A 20781-nucleotide genomic window follows, 5' to 3' on the forward strand; every position below is an offset into this window, starting at 1 on the left:
AAATACGATAAAAATCCACAATACACAATTAAAAATATGACGTTAGCAAATATAAACACAAAAATAGTGCCTAGAAGCACCACTGCTGCAATTTGATGTTAAGCGGTGTTGTTTCCCACAATGTGACCGAACTGGCTCCGTTTACGGATTCACACGGACCCCTAGGACAGTACCATAGCCAAAGTGTGGAAAACAGGCCGGTGCCCGGAGGCAGGGAGCGAGGCGTCGCTGGATCCGAGGTGGTGTCAGTTCCAGTGCTGCGATGCGAAGGGCGTCACGAAGAGGCGTCAGGTCCTTTCTGTGGAGCGGTGGATGTTAGGCGGTGGTAGTTGCAAGGAGTCCGTCCCAGAGCACCCCAGACAAAGTCTGACGAAGTCATGATGCTGCAGGATGACCTCACGGAGTTGCAGTCACGTCAAAGGCGCTGGGATGGAGTCGGGTGGCACGAATGTTGGTGCTATGACACTCCGATCTTGCGAGTTCTTTGGATGTCAGCATTGTCGGTGATGTGGCGCCTGCGATATTGGTTCTGTGCTTCCGCGAGGTCCATGGCTTCAGGTGCAGGCATCATCACTGGTTCCATCCGGCACTGTCCTTATGAAGCCGCACTGCGTCGTCGGGCATCATTTCACATGATTTATCTAGATGGCCCCAGGAACTGGAATGGTACCCTCCGACAAGCTAGAGTCCACAGCATGCAGACTCAGAGATTTGTTGGTGTAGCCTTTGCTGTCCCTGATGCTTCAAAAACAGGAGGCAAGCTCACTCCAAGCCCTTCGGAGATTCTTCTCAAGCAGCAATATGCCACAAAGTCCAGTCTTTGTCATAGGCAGGGGCAGCACTTCTCCTCAGCTCTTCAGCTCTTCTCCTTGGCAGAGGTTCCTTTTGGTTCCAGAAGCAAATCTTGAAGAAATCTAAAGTCTGGGTTATTGGGTCTAATACTTATACCACTTTCTGCCTTAGAAGTTACCCAACTTCAAAGACAAGTCTTCATTGATTACAGGATCCTGCCCTGCCTAAACCAGGCCCCAGACACACACCTGGGGGTTGGACACTTCATTGTGTGAGGGCAGGCACAGCCCATTCAGGTGTAAGTGACCACTCCTACCTCCACTCTAGCCCAGATGGCTCATAAGGATATGCAGGCTGCCCCTCAGCTCCCTTTGTGTCTCTGTCTAGAGGAGATGCAAAAAAAGACCTACTGCCAGTCTGACCCAGACAAGTAAGCCACAAACAAGCAGAGTCCCAGAATGGTTTAAGCGGGAAAATGCCCACTTTCTTAAAGTGAACACACTTAGGGGCAACCCAGTATTCCTCTAGGAACTGCATGCAGACAATGGGCCTCATTACAACCCTGGCAGTAAATGTCGCTTACCGCCGTGCAGAAGACCGCCAACATACCGCTGCAGCCGCAGAATTCCACAGCTCGGAATCCGCCATAATACAGACACCCACACAAGTCCGCCACACCAAAGGTCAGTGATGAACTGGTGATAACAAAACCCACAACGTCACGCCAACAAGAATACTCCCACACTATCACGACCCACGAATCAACGCGGCGGTCTTTCAACTGTGGTAATCCATTGGCGGTACAAAACCGTTGCGCTCAAAATACACACACATATACAAAACACAACCACATTGGACAAATCAAAATACACACACCTGATACACATACACACACCACACCCACACACCCAATCCAATATAAGGCACACACCCACATCACCCACAAACCTTTACTACCAGAAATTTGAAAGCAGGCCAGAGAGAGACACTACCTAAAACAACACCAGCATCCACAGACACACAACACCATCACTTACACAACATCCACGCACCTCAAACAACACACAACAACACATCCCCTCACACATCACAACAGACGGAAATCGTCCGGGTAGAGCCACAGCTATTCAGATCACATGTGCAGCACACCTCCATTCAAGGAAGATGGAGCTATGGCGGAGAATAGTTTTATCTAGTTCGATCTCCTTGGTTGATGCTAGCGCAGACCTAGGGAGCCCAATCTCTAATATGGGATGGTAAGCATCACAACCTATTCATCCTTATTTTCTACACACTGACTGAGGATGGTTGTCACTATAAATGTTTTTCTGTGTTGATCACTGGCACTAATTGTTATGTGTTTTTTTGATTCTATGCAGGGCGACTGTACTGACCTACTGACTTAGACATATTCTGTCTTCTACTCTGTAAGTGACTTTCTGTGCACTTGATTATTTTTGATACATAGGAGAAGTAGTTTAATAACAAGTTTTTTTCGTGGGTCCTGAAGAAGCGTCAAAGGATCACTTTGTGACCGACCATAGACGCGAAACATGTTGACCATGTAGGACTAGGTAAACTACCTTCCCTAATCAGAGAGTGTAATGGTACATTATTTCCAGTAACACTCCTATATTCCTGTTTTTAATCTTGGCCTGGACCTAGTTTCTAACACATTAAAATAATGGTTTAGGTTCTGAGCTAATTTTAAGAGTTTTTTGTCTCTCCTTTATATTCTCAGTTTCTTAGTCAGTCTCTTTCCCAGACTTCCTTTGTTAGCAATTTAACAATGGTTGAGAGCCACCCAGAATGCAGGGTGGCCCGCCAGGCATTGCAGCACCAGTCCAATGATGATACCTGTCACCCTAGTGGGTGCATGAGGGCTCTCCTAAAATACCCTGTATAGTTTAATTTTTGCTCAATAGAACTCAATTAGTTCTCTTGTTTTCTCTCTCTTTTGTGGAACAGTGCACTTATATTGATATTACAGGTTTATTTTGGGAGACTGTGCACTGGACCAATCAATCTCCCAGTCCCTATTTTTGTTTAAAGAGTCTATTAACAACACTCTGGTTACCACTGCAGGGGTGCTGCCAGGTGGGTCACAGTGGCACAATAAGGGACCCCTGACACTAGCCTGGATGATGAACAGCCCTCCACCTCCCCCAGCGCTAGTGGACAGGAGGCACCGCCACAGGAACACGACACCAGCACCCCACCCACTGCAGATGGAGAACCACCCCGCAAACGGTCCCTGAGATCCAGGAACAAGACAGAGAACATTGCCAAGACCCCCGCCAGGAAATGAGACCCCCCCTGAATGTCACCCTTCTGTCCCACTTTGTCACCCTGTCCATCCTTCAACTGCCATTGCTCCACTTCCTATGCCCCTTTGGACAATGCACCTGTGAAACAAATAGACGGGACTCTGCCATGGATATTCCTCCACCATCCCATTTTACAACCCCCTCCACTTATTAGCACAGAAATAAACACACTTCAATCACAAAACAATCTGGAGTCAGTCTGTGCTTTCACAAATGTGTAATTGCAATAACCATGGAATATAGCAATGCCAATTCACTTGTGCACATACCGATGTAACCCAGCGGTAGGCCTGGAGGAAATATCGCAGAGGGTACAAAGTGGGACCCACATCTGTGAAATGGAAAGTCAAAGTGACAAGTCAGGGTCCATACACTGAGTGAAAATGACAGACTTATGCTAGCTCCAAAAATTGTATGAGATGTGGGAGCCAATGACATCTTCTTACCTGGGTCTCACGGGAAGTATTTCATGATTATGTTGTTTTGGTTGTCGATATCCTCTTCTTCCACCTCTTCTTCTCCATTGTCCGCAGGCTCCACAGCTGCCATAAGACCACCAGCTGGCCCGTCCTCCTGCAGAAAAGGCACCTGGCGTCGCAAAGCCAGGTTGTGCAGCATACAGCAGGCCACGATTATCTGGCACACCTTCTTTGGTGAGTAGTAGAGGGAACCACCTGTCATATGGAGGCACCGGAATCTGGCCTTCTGGAGGCCGTAGGTGCGTTCAATCATCCTCCTAGTTCGCCCATGTGCCTCATTGTAGCGTTCCTCTGCCCTTGTCCTGGGATTCCTCACTGGGGTAAGTAGCCATGACAGGTTGGGGTAACCAGAGTCACCTGCAAATATCGAGGCACAACTGTTAGACACACACTAACCCTTAGGGACAACCCCATACCCAGACACCTATTCACACTGTATTGGGTCCTTGGCCTCACCTATTAGCCACAAACGATGCCTCTGGAGTTGCCCCATCACATAAGGGATGCTGCTATTCCTCAAATGTAAGCGTCATGCACTGAGCCTGGAAACTTGGCATTCACTTGGGAGATGTACTGGTCTGCCAAACACACCATCTTCACATTCGTCGAATGGTAGCTTTTTCTAATTCTGTACACCTGTTCACTCCTGCGGGGGGTACTAATGCCACATGTGTCCCATCAATGGCACCAGTGATGTTGGGGATATGTCCCAGGGCATAGAATTCACCTTTCACTGTGGGCAAATCGTTCACCTGAGGGAACACGATGTAGCTGCGCATGTGTTTCAGCAGGGCAGACAACACTCTGGACAACACGTTAGAGAATATTGGCTAGGACATCCCTGATGCAATGGCCACTGTTGTTTGAAAGGAACCACTTACCAGGAAATGGAGTACTGACAGGACCTGCACTAGAGGGGGTATCCCTGTGGGATGGCGGATAGCTGACAACAGGTCTGGCTCCAACTGGGCACACAGTTCCTGGATTGTTGCACGATCAAGTCTGTTTGTGACTGTTATGTGTCTCTCTTCCATTGTCGACAGGTCCACCAGTGGTCTGTACACCGGAGGATTCTGCCATCTCATCACCTGCCCCAGCAGACGTGCCCTATGGAGGAGAACAGTGAGCAGAGTCAGCCAACACTGAGGTATCCCAAAATGTCAAATGCACAAATTTATGAATCCGCAATGTGCCTGTAACTGTGTGTATTCCAGGCCTACATAGGTGTGAAGCAGTTATTATTAATGCCATGTGGCCCCCTGAAATGGTGGCTGCCTGACCTGTAAGGTTGGACAAGGGGATATGAGGTAACTGCGCTAGCTTTGTACACCATCGCGGTGGGCGGTCGAAGAACGCGGCGCAATTCTACATTGGTTAACATTAGACCCTATGCATCAGAGGAGCCAATGACGATGTACGCCGGAGGTGACAGTACGCACCGCCGCGGACGTGACCGCCATTTTCTGTCTGTTCACTCACTTGATACCTGACCTTCAACAGGAGAGGACCTACACTGCAAGTGCTCCTGTGACCTGTGTCTGGAAGTGACGATGGCTCATGTGTCTGGGGAAAGTGCCCCTGCCTTCACTTCGGAGGAGTAGGAGAAACTAGTGGATGGGGTCCTCTCCAAGTACACGCAACTGTACGGTTCTCCAGACAAACAGCTGAGTACACTGCTGAATGGGCAATGCCTGCTTTGAGTGGTGTTGATGGAAGATACATGGGCGGTGCTGAGGCCTACATGTGCGGATGGGGAGTTTGAGTGCATCCTAGCATTGGTGGGAACTGGTGGGCAATGAGTATGATGGCCCAGACGGGTGAGTAATCTCCTTTCCCCCTGTACCATTCCTCTAGGTCAGCGCCCACCAGAAGAAGGCTGTTTGGCGTGCCATCGCCAAGGACATCCGGACCCTGGGGTCTACCCCAGACGGAGCACCCACTGCCATAAAAGATGGAAGGACCTGTGCCGCTGGAGCGAGAAGACGGCGGAGGCCCAGCTGGGGATGGCCTCCCAATGTGGGAGGGGTGCCCGTCGCACCATGACCCCCCTGATGTTCCGGATCCTGGCGGTGGACTATCCGGAGTTGGATGGGCGCTTGAGGGCATCACAGCAGCCACAAGAGGGTGAGTACACTCTCATTCAGCTGACTCTGCGTGTATTACGAGGTGTCTGGGCGGGGGAGGTGGGCTGTGGGTTGCACTAGGCCAGGGAGATCTTGGTAGGCAAGGTCCCTTGTGAGGCAGGCTATGTGGCACCCCAACCCCACTAGTGGATAGAGCCATCTACACCTAGTCAGGCTCCTGTGACTTCCAGGTGTGCAGCAATTGGGCTTAGGCCTCGTACCCCATGGGCATGTGAAAAATGTAGGAACTATAAGTGCATGGCGTAGTGCAGAGGGCTGCTCACTGTCTGTAGTGTCCACCAACGGTAGTGGTGTTGCATGCACTGAACATGTTTTTCTTCTGTCTTTCCCCCCATTTTTGTGGTCTCCCTGTTCTTGTGTGCAATAGCATCATCAGGCGGAGGAGCACTGGCACTGGAGCAGGAGGGAGTTGCATCCCACTTGGCCCTGGAGGGTGAAGCAACGGAGTCTGAAGGCACCAGTGGGACGGAGGGCGAGGGGAGCTCCACGGCAGGGACAAGAGCAGAGACCAGCGACAGCCACTTCTCCTCTGATGGGAGCTCCCTTGCGGTGGCGGGCCCCTCTGTGCCCACCGCATCAACAGGTACAGCCGCCACCTCCCCTACCAGCACCGCCCTCCCAGCAGCCCCTCAGCGTCTATTCCGTGCCAGCTCACCCAGGAGTGTGGGCATCTCCTTCGCCCCAGGCACCTCAGGCCCTGCCCCAGTCAGCCCTGCTGCCCTCAGTGAGGAGGCTATTGACCTCCTGAGATCCCTCACTGTTGGGCAGTCTACCATTCTGAATGCCATCCAGGGTGTTGAGAGGCATTTGCAACAAACAAATGCATACCTGGAGGGCATTCATTCTGGCCATGCAGCCCAACAGAGAACATTTCAGGCTCTGGCCTCAGCACTGATAGCAGCCATTGTGCATGTATCCAGCCTCCCCCCTCCAACCTCCTCCACCCAGACCCAATCCCCTGTACCTCAGCCTATCCCAAGCACACCACCAGACCAGGATGCACACACATCAACACACAAGAGTGGCTCAGGCAAACATAAGCACCACATATCCCAAAGGCACTCACACAAGCACCATACCCATGCACACATACCAACATCCACTTCCTCCACAGTGTCCCCCTCCTACACATCTCCCTCCTCCCTCCCAGTCTCGTCTCCACTCACACCTGCATGCACTACATCCTCAGCCACTACCTCCATCACCAGCACACCGATCACCACACACCGCTCACGTGCACTCACCACCCCACTACCATTCACACATCCCCAGTGTCCTCTACCAGTGTGTCTGTGAGCCCTCCTCCCAAAGTACACACACCCACCCAACAGCCATTCACCTCACAACAGCCTCCAGCCCATGCACCTTCACCCAAATTCAGCAGACGTACACCTCCTACAACCACTACCTCTTCCTCCACTCCCAAACCCCCTCCATCTACCCGTCCCAGTGTGTCTAAAAAACTTTTCCTAGCAAAACTTGACCTATTCCCTTCACCTCCCCCCCCATCCTTTCCCTAGGGCCAGGCTTTCCAGGTCCCGGCCCAGCAACTCAGCCACCACATCCCTAGGCACAGTGGTGCCAGCAACTGCGGGGTCATGGAGTGCGCCATCAGGGCTGCCAGTGTGCCACGTAGCGAGGGCAAGGACATTCCGCCACCTGCCAAGGTGAAAAAGATGCCCACATCCTGGAGGGATAAGCTGAAAACACCAGCCACCAAGGGGTCAGCGAAAACGAAAGGGGACAGTGGTAAGACAACTGCGCCACCATCAAAGGTGGGGAAGGGCAAAAAAACAGAAGGGCAGGTCAGGAGAGGGCATGGTGGCATAGACTGAGGGACCAGTGTCACACCTTCTGTCCACGTCCACGCTAACCTGTATGGCGGCGAACACCGCCTCCTGCACCGCCACCTGCACTGCCTCCGGCACGTCTACAGCCGCTGCCACAGTCCCCAGTCTGTTCCCCGGTGGGCAGCTGTCCGAGGCAGCAGGAGACATCCTGCTTTCTCCCTCAGCAGGTGCTGACACATGCCCCGCCGCCACAGACCCTGCCACCAGCATCGCCGCCACAGACCCCGCAGCCGGCACCGCTGCCACAGACCACGCCGCCAGCACCACCACAACAGACACCGCCGCAATCACCGCCACGACAGACACCGCTGTAAGCACCACCACGACAGGCACCGCCGCAACCACCGGCAGCGGCCCGCGACGTCCTCAGACAGTGGCACCACCGCTGACATGCCTACCATCCCAAGTGGTCAGTCGTCCGAGGCCGGTGGTGAGTTCCAGGACCCTGGGCAGCTTCCATGAAGCATTACTCTCATCACTGTTGTCACCTGCAGGTGGAATGCGAAGCCGCAGCAGTGTGGGGTATGTCGCTGCCTCCATGGCGTATCATGCTACCTGTACCTCGGCAATCTAATGGTACACACACCCAGGTGAGGGAATTGTACCGGCCACACTGTACGTGGAGCACTCCGGGCACCAGGCCCCCTCCAGAACCAGTGGAGATTGATATCCACTACCTCAGTCCTTGGCAGGATGAAGCACACTGAGCACCAGGCCCCCTCCAGAACCAGTGGAGAGATACATCCACTACCTCAGTCCTTGGCAGGATGAAGCACACTGGGCACCAGGCCCCCTCCAGAACCAGTGGAGAGATTCATCCACTACCTCAGTCCTTGGCAGGATGAAGCACTCTGGGCACCAGGCCCCCTCCAGAACCAGTGGAGAGATACATCCACTACCTCAGTCCTTGGCAGGATGAAGCACACTGGGCACCAGGCCCCCTCCAGAACCAGTGGAGAGATACATCCACTACCTCAGTCCTTGGCAGGATGAAGCACTCTGGGCACAAAGCCCCCTCCAGAACCAGTGGAGAGATACATCCACTTGAGAGACTGTGGCTTTGCACTCCCCAGGATAAAGCAGTGGGCAAACCACCCACTGGAGAGACTTGAGAGACTGTGGCTTTGCACTCCCCAGGATACAGCAGTGGGCAAACCACCCACTGGAGAGACTTGAGAGACTGTGGCTTTGCACTCCCCAGGATAAAGCAGTGGGCAAACCACCCACTGGAGAGACTTGAGAGACTGTGGCTTTGTACTCCCCAGGATACAGCAGTGGACAAACCACCCACTGGAGAGACTTGAGAGACTGTGGCTTTGCACTACCCAGGATAACGCAGTAGGCAAACCACCCACTGGAGAGACTTGAGAGACTGTGGCATAGCACTCCCCAGGATAAAGTAGTGGGTAAACCACCCACTGGAGAGACTTGAGAGACTGTGGCTTTGCACTCCTCAGGATAAAGCAGTGGGCAAACCACCCACTGGAGAGACTTGAGAGACTGTGGCTTTGCACTCCCCAGGATACATCAATGGGCATGTAGCCCCCCCGTGCAGCAGTGGCGTTGTGTGTTCATCTGGCTGAGGTGCATCCCCTCCCCCTTCGGGGGCTGTTTCATTTCGATCTGATGCCCCGGCAGTGTTCTCTCCGTTTCCAGTCAGGTATCATGTGTGGGCTTCACCCATGCATTTTGGGCCCAGTGGTCCACGGACAATGATTGGTGCACTATCCGGACATGTGTAGTTGGTGTACATAATTGTGTTTACTGGATTTTTAACTTTGATAATGAGATTTCACATGATTACATTCGTTCAAATCAATTCCTTTTGTCGTTGCTTTCTTCCAGGGGGTGGGGGGTGTATGTGTACTGTTGCTGCATGTATTAGTGTGTATGGTGTTGGGGTGGGTGTGTTGCGTGTTGCGTATGTGTGTCACTCTCTTTTCCCTCCCCCTCCCCTGTGTTGTAGGTGCAGTACTCACCGTGGTTGTCACCGCCGTCGTTGGTGCTCCTGATAGAAGAGAAGGAAGACCAGCATCGGCAGTATCTGCAGTTCGGGCTCCATGGCATCCTGGTTCCTCGTGGGGTGTGGAGAGGTGGGTGTTTTCCCTTCTTTGTACTATTTCTGCAGTGTTTTTGTTTGCATTGGTTCCGCCCTGGAAAAGGTGGCGGATAGGCATCTTGTGATAGGCTGGGCAGTACATTGTATTCCACCTGTCTGTAGGTGGTTACCGCCGCGATGTTTGTTTGTACCACCGTGGCGGTCGGAGTGTTAAAGTGGCTATCTATGTTGGTGGTTTCCGCCATGGTCATGATTTCATTTTTTTTTCTGCCGGCCTGTTTGTGGTATTACTGCCGCTTTAACACCGACCGCCAGGGTTGTAATGAGGGCCAATGTCTCACTTAAAAATGCTCCTAGAGGAATCATTTAGATATAGTATGCGTACGTATTATCCAGTCTTCAATTAAAGAATAAGACAACTCTGTTCTGTTAAAATCCAATATATTACTCAATAGGATTCAGTCAGTTCAAAGAAATGTACAGCAATTCCAACGAATGTCCATTTCATGAACAACAACACTGTAAATAACCCCTGTAGATCAAAAGGAAGGGGTTATAACCCTCCTCATGACACAGTTCTGTACAATAATTGCCTGGTTTTCAGACCCAGTTCTAGCAATATCATGGACTTTCAATTCAGCTTGTCAAATGAGAAGGTAATGTCGACATTTCGGCTTGTAGTGGCAGTCAGAGGTCTGTCAGACCATCATCAGGACTCAGTTTTGTCATATAATACCTACACAGAAGAAAAAATAATTAAAAGACAGTACATGCAATCTATTAAATCACCCCATGTGTACCGCCTGTTGAACCCAAAAAAACACCAAAACACAGGTGTGGATACTAGTATAAGCCACCACCGATATGACAAGGAAAGTTCACAATATACTTTAAAAACATAGCAAACGTGCCCCATAAATTACACTGTGTCAGGCTCCCAACTAGAATAGCTATATTCTGCTACTTACAACAGGTTGAAAAAATAGGTGGGGGTTGAGTTTCCATTGGTACGAATATACAATTGTTCATCAGCAAGGTAAGAACTAAAACCCTGTAGATTATTGATCATGAGTACCACTACAGCAGCACAGCTCCACATCAATACCGGCAGCAGAATACATCAAATTCATTGTAAAGTTCAGCATGCAATATACAAGATGAACTGTCTGTAACTAAAGAAGGCATTGTGCTAAAGGGCTCCCGGATGGTCAGACCCGAGAGTATGAGACTGCAAATCATTGAGTTTGCTCATGAAGGACATTGTGGCATTGTCACCGCCAAATGAGCACTGAGGATAGTGTGGTTCTCTCACTTGGGTGAGAGGGTTGAACAGGAATTAAAGGATTGTCATTTTTGTAATTGCATATCCCCAAAAGTAGCACACCATCCACTAATCATGTCCGACCTTCCTGCAAATGTGTGTGAAAGAGTGGCCATAGAATTTTTTTAGTCCCCTTGCAAACAGACACCAACTAATGGTGGTCATTGACGAATACTCTAGTTTTCCTCTGGTATAGAATATGTCATCAACCCACAACAAAACCATTGAGTGGCTGAACATCATATTTGCAGTGTGGGGCATACGGGACACTCTCAAGTTTGAAAACAGTTCACCGTTCAATAGCAAGTAGTTTACGGAGGTTCTGACTAGGCTCAATGTCAACCATCAGAAAAATACACCTTTGTGGCCTCAAGCTAACAATGTCATGGAACGCTTTATGTGAGCCCTGAAATGAATGATCCAACATGCACCTATGGAGGGAATTGAGCTGAGCCAGGCATTATGTCAAGCCCTCTTTGGTTATCCTTTGACTGCTCATTCCACCACTTGTGAGAGTCCTGCCACCTTGATGTTCGAGGGAGCTATATAAACCAAACTAAAACATTGAACCATTGAGAGAAGACAGTCTGACCAAGACTCTAAAAGTGGATTAAAGTTGGCTTGTAAAAGATGGCACAAGGCATTGCGCTACTGGTGCGTCGCTAGAAGTGCCACTTCAGTGGCAAAATGGCTTCGTAAATGAGGCCTGTAGTGTCTTAGGACTGTGAGCACTAGGATCGTGTGTTCTGGAAATGAATTACATAATCATTTGGGAGGTGTTAAGGTGTGGTTATTAATCGTTATCAGATAATGAGAAGTTTTAGTTTAAACATTGTGCATTGATGAATACAGACGTTTGCTACAAGGTCCGCATGTGGACTGCTCATGTGCATGCTTCAGGGCTGGGAAAGGGGATACCCACCACAGGATGTATGTCTGTAGCCCTCCCAGTGATCTTCTTCATTAAAGATCTCTGATAACCAGAGACTGATTTTCTGAGTTTCTATGCAGATATATTCGCGTAGACCTTGTCTTGGGATTTGTTAGGTACAAAAAAGAATCTTCTGCATTTAAGAACTCTTAGCAAATATGAACTTGGGGTGCGAGGTTAAGTCAGTTCGACAGCTCATTGGGCTGAGAGCTTCCAGTCCTCCATTGAGTCTAACTTGCAGGCCGCGGGTTAGAACGCTAGCGGAGCTGAATCTGCGTTTTATCTTTGTTAGGTTGCAGAAATATGCTCTATTGAGTTTGACAATTACTACAAGTGTAGTAACCTCGAAGAAGTATACAAAAAAGCGACGGGTGGATGCAAGCTAAGCTTGCATGGTGAAAAAAAAAAGATGTGTTGGAATACTACTACTAGCGCCTTCCAGAGGGTAGGCTGATTGCAATCATTCCTCCCATCACACTTGAGGAGACAACAATTATGTGATGTATGTTATGTACACGATAAACATATGCATATGCTTCAATGTTACAAGCACTAATGCATTCTGTCTCAGTATCTCACTGACCTACTCCATAAAGAACGGGAAGCACGTAAGACTAGTCTATTAGTATGCAACCATTAGTGCCCGGAACAGAAAGCCACTCTGCTTTATCTGCTTCATAATAGCAGTTTCCTATCATTTTCCCTGCGCTTTACGGCACCCACAATGGGCATCAATTTAACTGTTTTAAAAGCACTCAAACAATATTTATAAAGTGCTCGCAAAGTATTAAACGATGCACCAAGAAGTGGTCCGCACGCTGCCGTCTGTCACTGAGAACATCCAATCTGTCACGTTAACCCTCGACTGACTGAGGAGCTGCAAGCTTCTCCTGTTCAGATGACGTATTGTAAGGCTTGTTCCCGGACTCCCGAGGTGTTGTAACTTCCTCGCACTACCGAAGGTGGGATTGCATTTGTTCCTTAATAGTCACGGTCTTGTGCACTTGGCCCGTGGAAATAAAATTTGCCTCCAATAGCTCCTTGACTCCGGTAGCAAAGACCTAGCTCCTGAGAAGTGGTGGGTGGTTGATACTGAAACAGGTTGCATGGGTTAAGTATCTCCAGCTGTACATTATAAGGATATTGCAAGACATAAAACAGCCCAGTAACCATGTGTAAACCTGAGTTCACTTGAAATACATTTTCTACCTTTGATTGGGAGTGTTTTAATCTGAACAGTACATGGTCATACCATGAGTCTCTCTTTCAACCCACATTAACTCCTTGTACTCTTGTGAATAATACCGAAAAAAAGAAAACCTTGTTACAAATAAAGTAAAACAAAAGGGAATCTGCACAGCAACACTACATAGATGCAAAATAAAAAAAACAGCCACAACAACCCCGGGAAGCTAGATTTTCCCCTTAATTATTTATGCTTCTCTTCAGACTGTTGACTAGCTCTAACATTATGGCATACTTAAAATAAGTTATTGCAGTCTAGTATCTGTGTAATATTCTTACTAGGGGTATCTAATATAGTCACAACTAATTCAAAATAAAAAATTAGAAATTATTGTTAATGCATATGGGCAGCACAATTGCACATTTCAATACAATGACTACGCAAAAGATACATTTTCATTTCCTGTCATAGCTTTTTTACATAAAAAAGAATATCATTAAATTATGTGGGAGATTATAATGTCCCTATAAAGCCTTAAGCTTTATTTTCTTATTGCATTAGTCTTCTACTGTTTGAAATAGCTTCTAATAAGAAATTAGTAGTTTGCACTAATTTATTGAAGGCAACTATGGACATAACTGTGCAGTTGTCCTACCCAAGGGCTATTTAACCCCTTCGCTGCCAATCCTTTTCCCTCAAGTGCCAGGCCTTTTTTTTGGCTATTTGGGGCAGTTCATGCTTAGGACCTCATCATTTTTTGTCCACATAAGCTACCCACGCCAAATTTGTGTCCTTTTTTTTCCAACATCCTAGGGATTCTAGAGGTACTGAGAGTTTGTGGATACTCAAGAGGGAAACCAAGAAATTAGCCAAAATATAGCGAACATTTTTTTATTTTTTTTTAAATGGGAAAAAGGGCTGCAGAAGAAGGCTTTTATTTTTTTCCCCTGAAAATGGCATCAACAAAGGTTTGCAGTGCTAAAATCACCATCTTCCCAGCTTACAGGAACAGGCAGACTTGAATCAGAAAACCCAATTTTTAACACAATGTTGGCATTTTACGGGGACATACCCCATTCTTACTATGTTTTGTGCTTTCAGCCTCCTTCTATTTATTGACAGAAATAGGCATGAAACCAATATAGACACAATTCTGAATTCAGCAAGGGGTAATTTATGTAGATCATACAAGGTTTTCCTACAAAAAATAACAGCTGAAATAAAAAAAAATGAAATTGAGGTGAGAAAAACAGCCATTTTTCTCCACATTTTACTCTGTAACTTTTTCCTGGGGTCAGATGTTTGAGAGAAATATACCGTTACGTCTGTTGGACTCTTCTGTTTGCAGGGATATATAGGGCTTGTAGGTTCATCAAGAACCATAGGTACCCAGAGCCAATAAATGAGCTGCACCTTTGCAATGGGTTTTCATTGATACAGCAATTCATTTGCTGAAATATAAAGAGTGAAAAATAGGTATCAAGAAAACCTTTGTATTTCCAAAATGGGCACAAGATAAGGTGTTGAGAAGCAGTGGTTATTTGCACATCTCTGAATTCCGGGGTGCCCATGCTGGCATGTGAATTACAGGGCATTTCTCAAACAGACTTCTTTTTTACATAATGTCTTACATTTGGAAGGACAAAATGTAGAGAAAGACATGGGGCAATAACAGTTGCTTTGCTTTTCTTTCTACCCCCGAGTCCCCCGATAAAAATGGTACCTCACTTGGGAGGGTAGGCCTAATGACAGCATCAGGAAATGCAAAATGGACACATCACATTTTTACATTGAAATCTGATGTGTTTTTTGCAAAGTGCCTAGTTGTAGATTTTGGCCTCTAGCTCAGCTGGCACCTAGGGAAACCTGCCAACCCTGTGTATTTTTGGAAACTAGACACCTAGGAAAATCCAGGGTTGGGTGACTTGAGGGGCTATCACCAGATTCTGTTACCCAGAATCCTTTGCAAACCTCAACATTTGGCTAAAAAACACTTTTTTCCTCACATTTTGGTGACAGAAAGTTCTGGAATATGAGAGGAGCCACACATTTCCTTCCACTGCAGCGTTCCCCCAACTCTCCTGATAAAAATGGTACCTCCCTTGTTTGTGTGGGTAGGCCTAGGGCCAGTGACAGGAAATGCCCCAAAACACAACGTGGCCACATCACATTTTCCCAAAGAAAACATCTGTTTTTGGCAAAGTGCCCTGCTGTGGATTTTGGCATCTAGCTCAGCCGTCACCTACGAAAACCTACCAAACCTGCACATTTTTGTAAAATAGACACCTAGGGGAATCCAAGGTGGGGTGACTTGTGGGGCTCTCACCAGGTTCTGTTACCCAGAATCCTTTGCAAACCTCAAAATTAGGCCAAAAACACACCTTTTCCTCAAATTTCGGTGACAGAAAGTTCTGGAATCTGGTAGGAGCCACACATATCCTTCCACTCAGCATTCCCCCAAGTCTCCCGATAAAAATGGTACCTCAATTGTGTAGGTAGGCCTAGCATCCGTAACAGTAAATGCACCAAAACACAACATGGACACATCACATTTTCCCAAAGAAAACAGAGCTGTTTTTTGCAAAGTGCCTACCTGTGGATTTTGGCCTCTAGCTCAGCCGGCACCTAGGGAAACCTACCAAACCTATGCATTTTTAAAAACTAGACACCTAGGGGAATCCAAGATGGGCTGGTTTCTGGGGCTCTCGCCAGGTTCTGTTACCCAGAATAATTTGCAAACCTCAAAAGGTGGCAGAAAACACAGTTTTATCTCACATTTCGGTGACAGAAAGTTCTGGAATCTGAGAGTAGCCACAAATTTCCTTCCACCCAGCATTCACCCACGTCTCCTGATAAAAATGGTACCTCACTTGTGTGGGTAGGCCTAGTGCCCGTGACAGGAAATGCCCCAAAACACAACATGGACACATCTCATTTTCCCAAAGAAAACAGAGCTGTTTTTTGCAAAGTGCCAAGCTGTAGATTTTGGCCTCTAGCTCAGCCGGCACCTAGGGAAACCTACCAAAACTGCACATTTCGGAGAACTAGACACCTATTTAAAAAATATATTTTTTTATTAACATTTTGCTGTTGTACATATACATTATAATTCGTCATGGCGGCTGGTTCACTCTTCAGTATTTCAGGGTGTTACATGGTCTAAGAGGTTATCACATAATTCGTTATACCATTACATCACATCCAAAATCTCTTAGTCCAGTTATTGGGGGCCTCGTGTATATACCTGAGAGCCATGTTAGAGCCATACAATTAGTCTTTTTTTTTTTTCATAATTATAAAAACAGTCTTTAACTAATATCAAACAAACTAATAATGTGATGGTACTTGTGTGGACAGGTGGTTGCACTTTCCGGGGTAAGTCTCTTTTCCTTTTCTCCTCAGAGCCGGGTTAATTCCTTTCATGCTATTCGTCCCTATTAATCAAATCATAGTATCTCCTTCATTCCTTGCCCAACTCCATCTATCTTCATCCGATCAGTTTTGTGTCCTTAAGCATTAAATCCGATGCCTACAGCTGTTTCCCTCCCATTGTCCTTTAGGGTCTAGGTCCCCGGTTCGCTCCTTCTCGGTACAGGTATTGTGTCACTGCTTCCTTCTATTTCTGTCCCCCAATCTGTTTCTATGTCAGTCGCTCTGTAGTCGTGTCCACCCCCTTCACTATCCCTTCTCATTTCGTCAGTATCTCCTCCCAGTCTGGGGCTATGGGTGTTTGGCGAATTCCTCATTCTTCCTCTCTTTTCAGTATCTGTAATTCAGCTCTAGACCACTTCTCTACTTCCTGCCCCCTCTCCATCAACGAGGATGATCTGGGGGACTTCCATCCCACCGCGATCAGTCTCCGGTAAAGAACCAGAGCTAGGTCCAAAAATCGACCCCTCATCTTCCCACGTGGACGTCCCATTCTAATACCCAAGAGGCACACAGTAGGTGATAGGGTCAATTCTTTTTCGAGCAGTCTAGTTAAGTCTGCTAACATGCTGCCCCAGCCTCGTTGTATTTCGGGACAATTCCACACCATGTGGTCAAAATCTGCATTTACATTACTGCACCTGGGACACGTCCTGGGCTCCCCCGTACATTAAGGATAAGCGGTGTGGGGTGAGGCACGTCCTATGGGTATAATTATACTGGGCATATCTCAGTCTTGTGTTTCTCGAGACCTCCTTAGAATGCGCTAGTACCCTGCCCCACTCTGGGTCTGTTATTTTGCTTTCCAAGGATCTTTCCCATCTCTCCCTTAAAGGTTGCATTGGGTCAAGGGCCTCCTCCTGTTGGGCTCGGTACAATTTTGTGATGCAGTGGGAGTCGTCTCCTAGTGTTAAGAGGAGGTGTAATATTTGATGAGTAGTGGGCTCTGCATTCACTGTCATCCAGTGTTCTCGCAAGTTATGTGTTAACTTCTGGTATAGAAGAAATTGCCCCAACGGGATTCCCTCTTTATTTACTAGATCAGTAAAGGGCTTCAGCACCCAGTCTCGGAAAAGTTCACCCACCGTCTCCACTTCTGCTCTTTTCCAAATCCCAAGACCTGTACCTATCAAGCCTTCCTCCCCCGAATCTATTAATAGCACGGTCAACGGCAAAGTCGGGTAGTAAGGGGATCCCACCCCCACTCATCTTGTGCACCTCCTCCAGTTTTATATGGCTACTTTCATCATCCTACTGTCCACTTGTTGGGTCTCCCTCTTGTTAATCATCCGCGCTATGACACGATCCGTACCCTTATCGCCGGTGGTAACCCATCTGTCCAGACATCCCTTCCCAGCGGGCCAGCTGGCAACCCATTGCAGTTAACATGATAGGTAATAAATCTTGAAGTCTGGGACCCCCAGGCCTCCCGCCAGAGTTGGTCTACAGAGGGTCGAGAGTGCTGTACGTCTACGGCCATCATCCCAGAAAAGTTCCCTAAGTAGTGTATTCAGTTCGCGGAACCACGTCGAAGGGATCAATAACGGTAGATTAGCAAAAAAATAAAGAAGGTGGGGCAGCATGATCATTTTGTATAACAAAATTCTGGCCATTATGGATAATTTTAGTGAGCGCCAGAACCCGACCGAAGCCCTCAAGGAATGGAGCGCCCTCCCAATGTTTCCGTCCCGCAAATCCCCGATCTCATGGTATATTTGTATGCCCAAATATTTAAAGGTATGTGGAGACCAAACCACGTCCTCTGGGCAGGAGTGGGGCCACTCAAGGCTCTGTGTTAGGGGGAAGACGAATGTCTTACTCCTATTGAGGCATAATCCTGATAATGCACTGAATCGGTCCAGCGTCATCAGGGCCCAGGGTAGATCCAACTCCCCGTCTCTGGCATATATGAGAATGTCATCTGCATACAGTGATATAATATGTTCAGATTGACCCCATTTCATTCCCCTGCCCACACCCCTGCTTCGCATCTCAGCCGCCAGCGGTTCTATGGCCAGGGCGAACAATAATGGTGACAGCGGGCAACCCTGTCGCATCCCTCGATAAATAGGATAAGTATCCGATATCACTCTGCCCGTCCTCATCCTTGCCAATGGTGCCGCATACAGTAAATCTACCCATTTTATCCAACTCTCTCCCATACCCATCCGACGCATCACTTTTCTTTGATAGTCCCATCTAATTGCGTCAAAAGCTTTCTCAAAGTCTACTGCAAGCAGCACCCCCGCCATGGGTCTCTCCTCTTCAGGCATGTGCAAGATAGCGAATAGGCGCCTCAAGTTCAGAGAGGTGCTGCGGTTCGGAACAAAGCCATTCTGATCTGTATGTACTAACCCGGAGATGTGACGTAATAATCTGTTGGCCAGGGTTTTACTAAGGATCTTAAAATCCTTATTCAACATCGACAATGGACGAAAGTCAGTTACCGAGGCTTCCCTCGACTTCGACTTGGGCAGGGGGACTACCAATGCTTCCCTCAGTGAGTCTGGCAGTACTCAATGTTGTAATGCTTCCGTATACATTTTTACTAATTGGGGGGTCAGTAGTGTGGAGTATTTGTTGTAAAAGTAATTTGGAAGCCCATCCGTACCCGGCGTTTCACCGGGAGCTAACGCTTTATAGCTTCTTGTACTTCATCTACCGTCAGTGGGCCACCTAAACTATCTTGTTCCTCGGGTGGCAGTGTGGTCAGAGGAAGTGGACTTAAGAAATCATCCAGGTCATCCGCTTTAAGTTCCCCCGGGACCCTATAGAGGTAAGAGTAGTAATCATTGAAGGCTTTGTTTATGGGTCCCGGCCAACATAGACGTTCCCCCCCCCTGTCATGTACACTCGTAATGGGTGCATTATCCCCTTCTGCCCTCACCAACCATGCCAGCCTTCTACCCGAGCGGCCCTCCTCCACCTGGAGCGAGGCTAGATACCTCCGGAGGCTGTGACAACGAAGCTGCTCTTCCACTTGGGCGTAGGACTTCTGTGCCTGGACATACTTTTCCTGTTCCACCCCCGTTCCCCCTACTGCACTCCCCTTCATGCATTATCGTCTCTAAATTGTTCAGCTCCCGTTCTAGGGTGCGCCTCACTTCAGCTGTTTGACTTAGACAGAAACCTCTGGTTGCCACTTTGAGGGCCTCCCATTCCAGGGATCTTGAGGAGGCAGATTCCTTGTTAATTTTAATGTGGTCAGAGAGGTATAGACGAAGGGACTCTCTGTATGCTTGGTCTTCTAGCGAGGAAAAAGTCAGTCTCCATGTTGGGACAGGGGGTCTGTCCATTTTCGCCCTCCAAGTAACCAATAGGGGGTTATGATCTGAAAATATGCGAGCAAGGTATTCAGAGAGGGTCATTCCCTGTGCCAATTCTGCTGTACATACTACTCTATCTATTCTGGTATGTACTTTGTGTAGTCCCCAATAGAATGAGTAGTCTCTGTCGGTGGGGTGCTGTTCCCACCATACATCTATGAGGCCCCACGCATTAATCCACTCCCTTAGTTTTCAAGCTACCCTATGTGTCGCTGCCCCTGTAATCGGCGGGGATGAGCGGTCAAGATTCACATCTAATACTCTGTTGAAGTCTCCTCCTATTAGCATTCCCCCAAGCTGTTGGTGCGTGAGGCGGCTCGATAGTTATGTTATAAAGGAGACTTGATCCTGATTGGGGGCATAAACGCTGCCCAAAACAATTGGGGTTCCATTAAGCCTCCCCTCCACAATCACAAACCTTCCCTCCCGGTCTACGTCTTTGGATATTAATTCAAAGGGGACCCCCCACTCGTACCCAGATTAAAGCACCCCTCACGTATGCTGAGTAGCCAGTAGCAAACCCTTGTCCTCTCCACCTGTGTCTTAATTTCTCTGCCTCTCCTGTGGTTAAGTGGGTTTCCTGTAGCATTGCCATTTATGCACCCCTTCTTTTAAAAAGGACAGTATTCTATGTCGTTTGGACGGGGATCCCATACTTCGTATATTCCATGTTAGTATATTACAGTCTGCCATGGAATTGTCTTTTTAGCGTTACAGTTTGCCAGTCCCCGCCCCGCGTACAGATTCCCCTCAATTCCGGATGCATACCTAAGATCCTCTCTCCAACCTGCCCAGTGTACCATCAAAATTTGTAACTGTGAACCCCAACTCCCTCTCCCCAGGGCGCCTTGCAAACAGAAGGTTGCCCAGAAAACTGTGCAACAATGCAACATATTCAAGAAAGTATTTAAGATTCTCAACCAGTCTGACCGGTTGG

Source organism: Pleurodeles waltl, chromosome 3_1 (genome assembly GCF_031143425.1).
Source record: "Pleurodeles waltl isolate 20211129_DDA chromosome 3_1, aPleWal1.hap1.20221129, whole genome shotgun sequence".
In the NCBI taxonomy this organism is placed as follows: Eukaryota; Metazoa; Chordata; class Amphibia; order Caudata; family Salamandridae; genus Pleurodeles; species Pleurodeles waltl.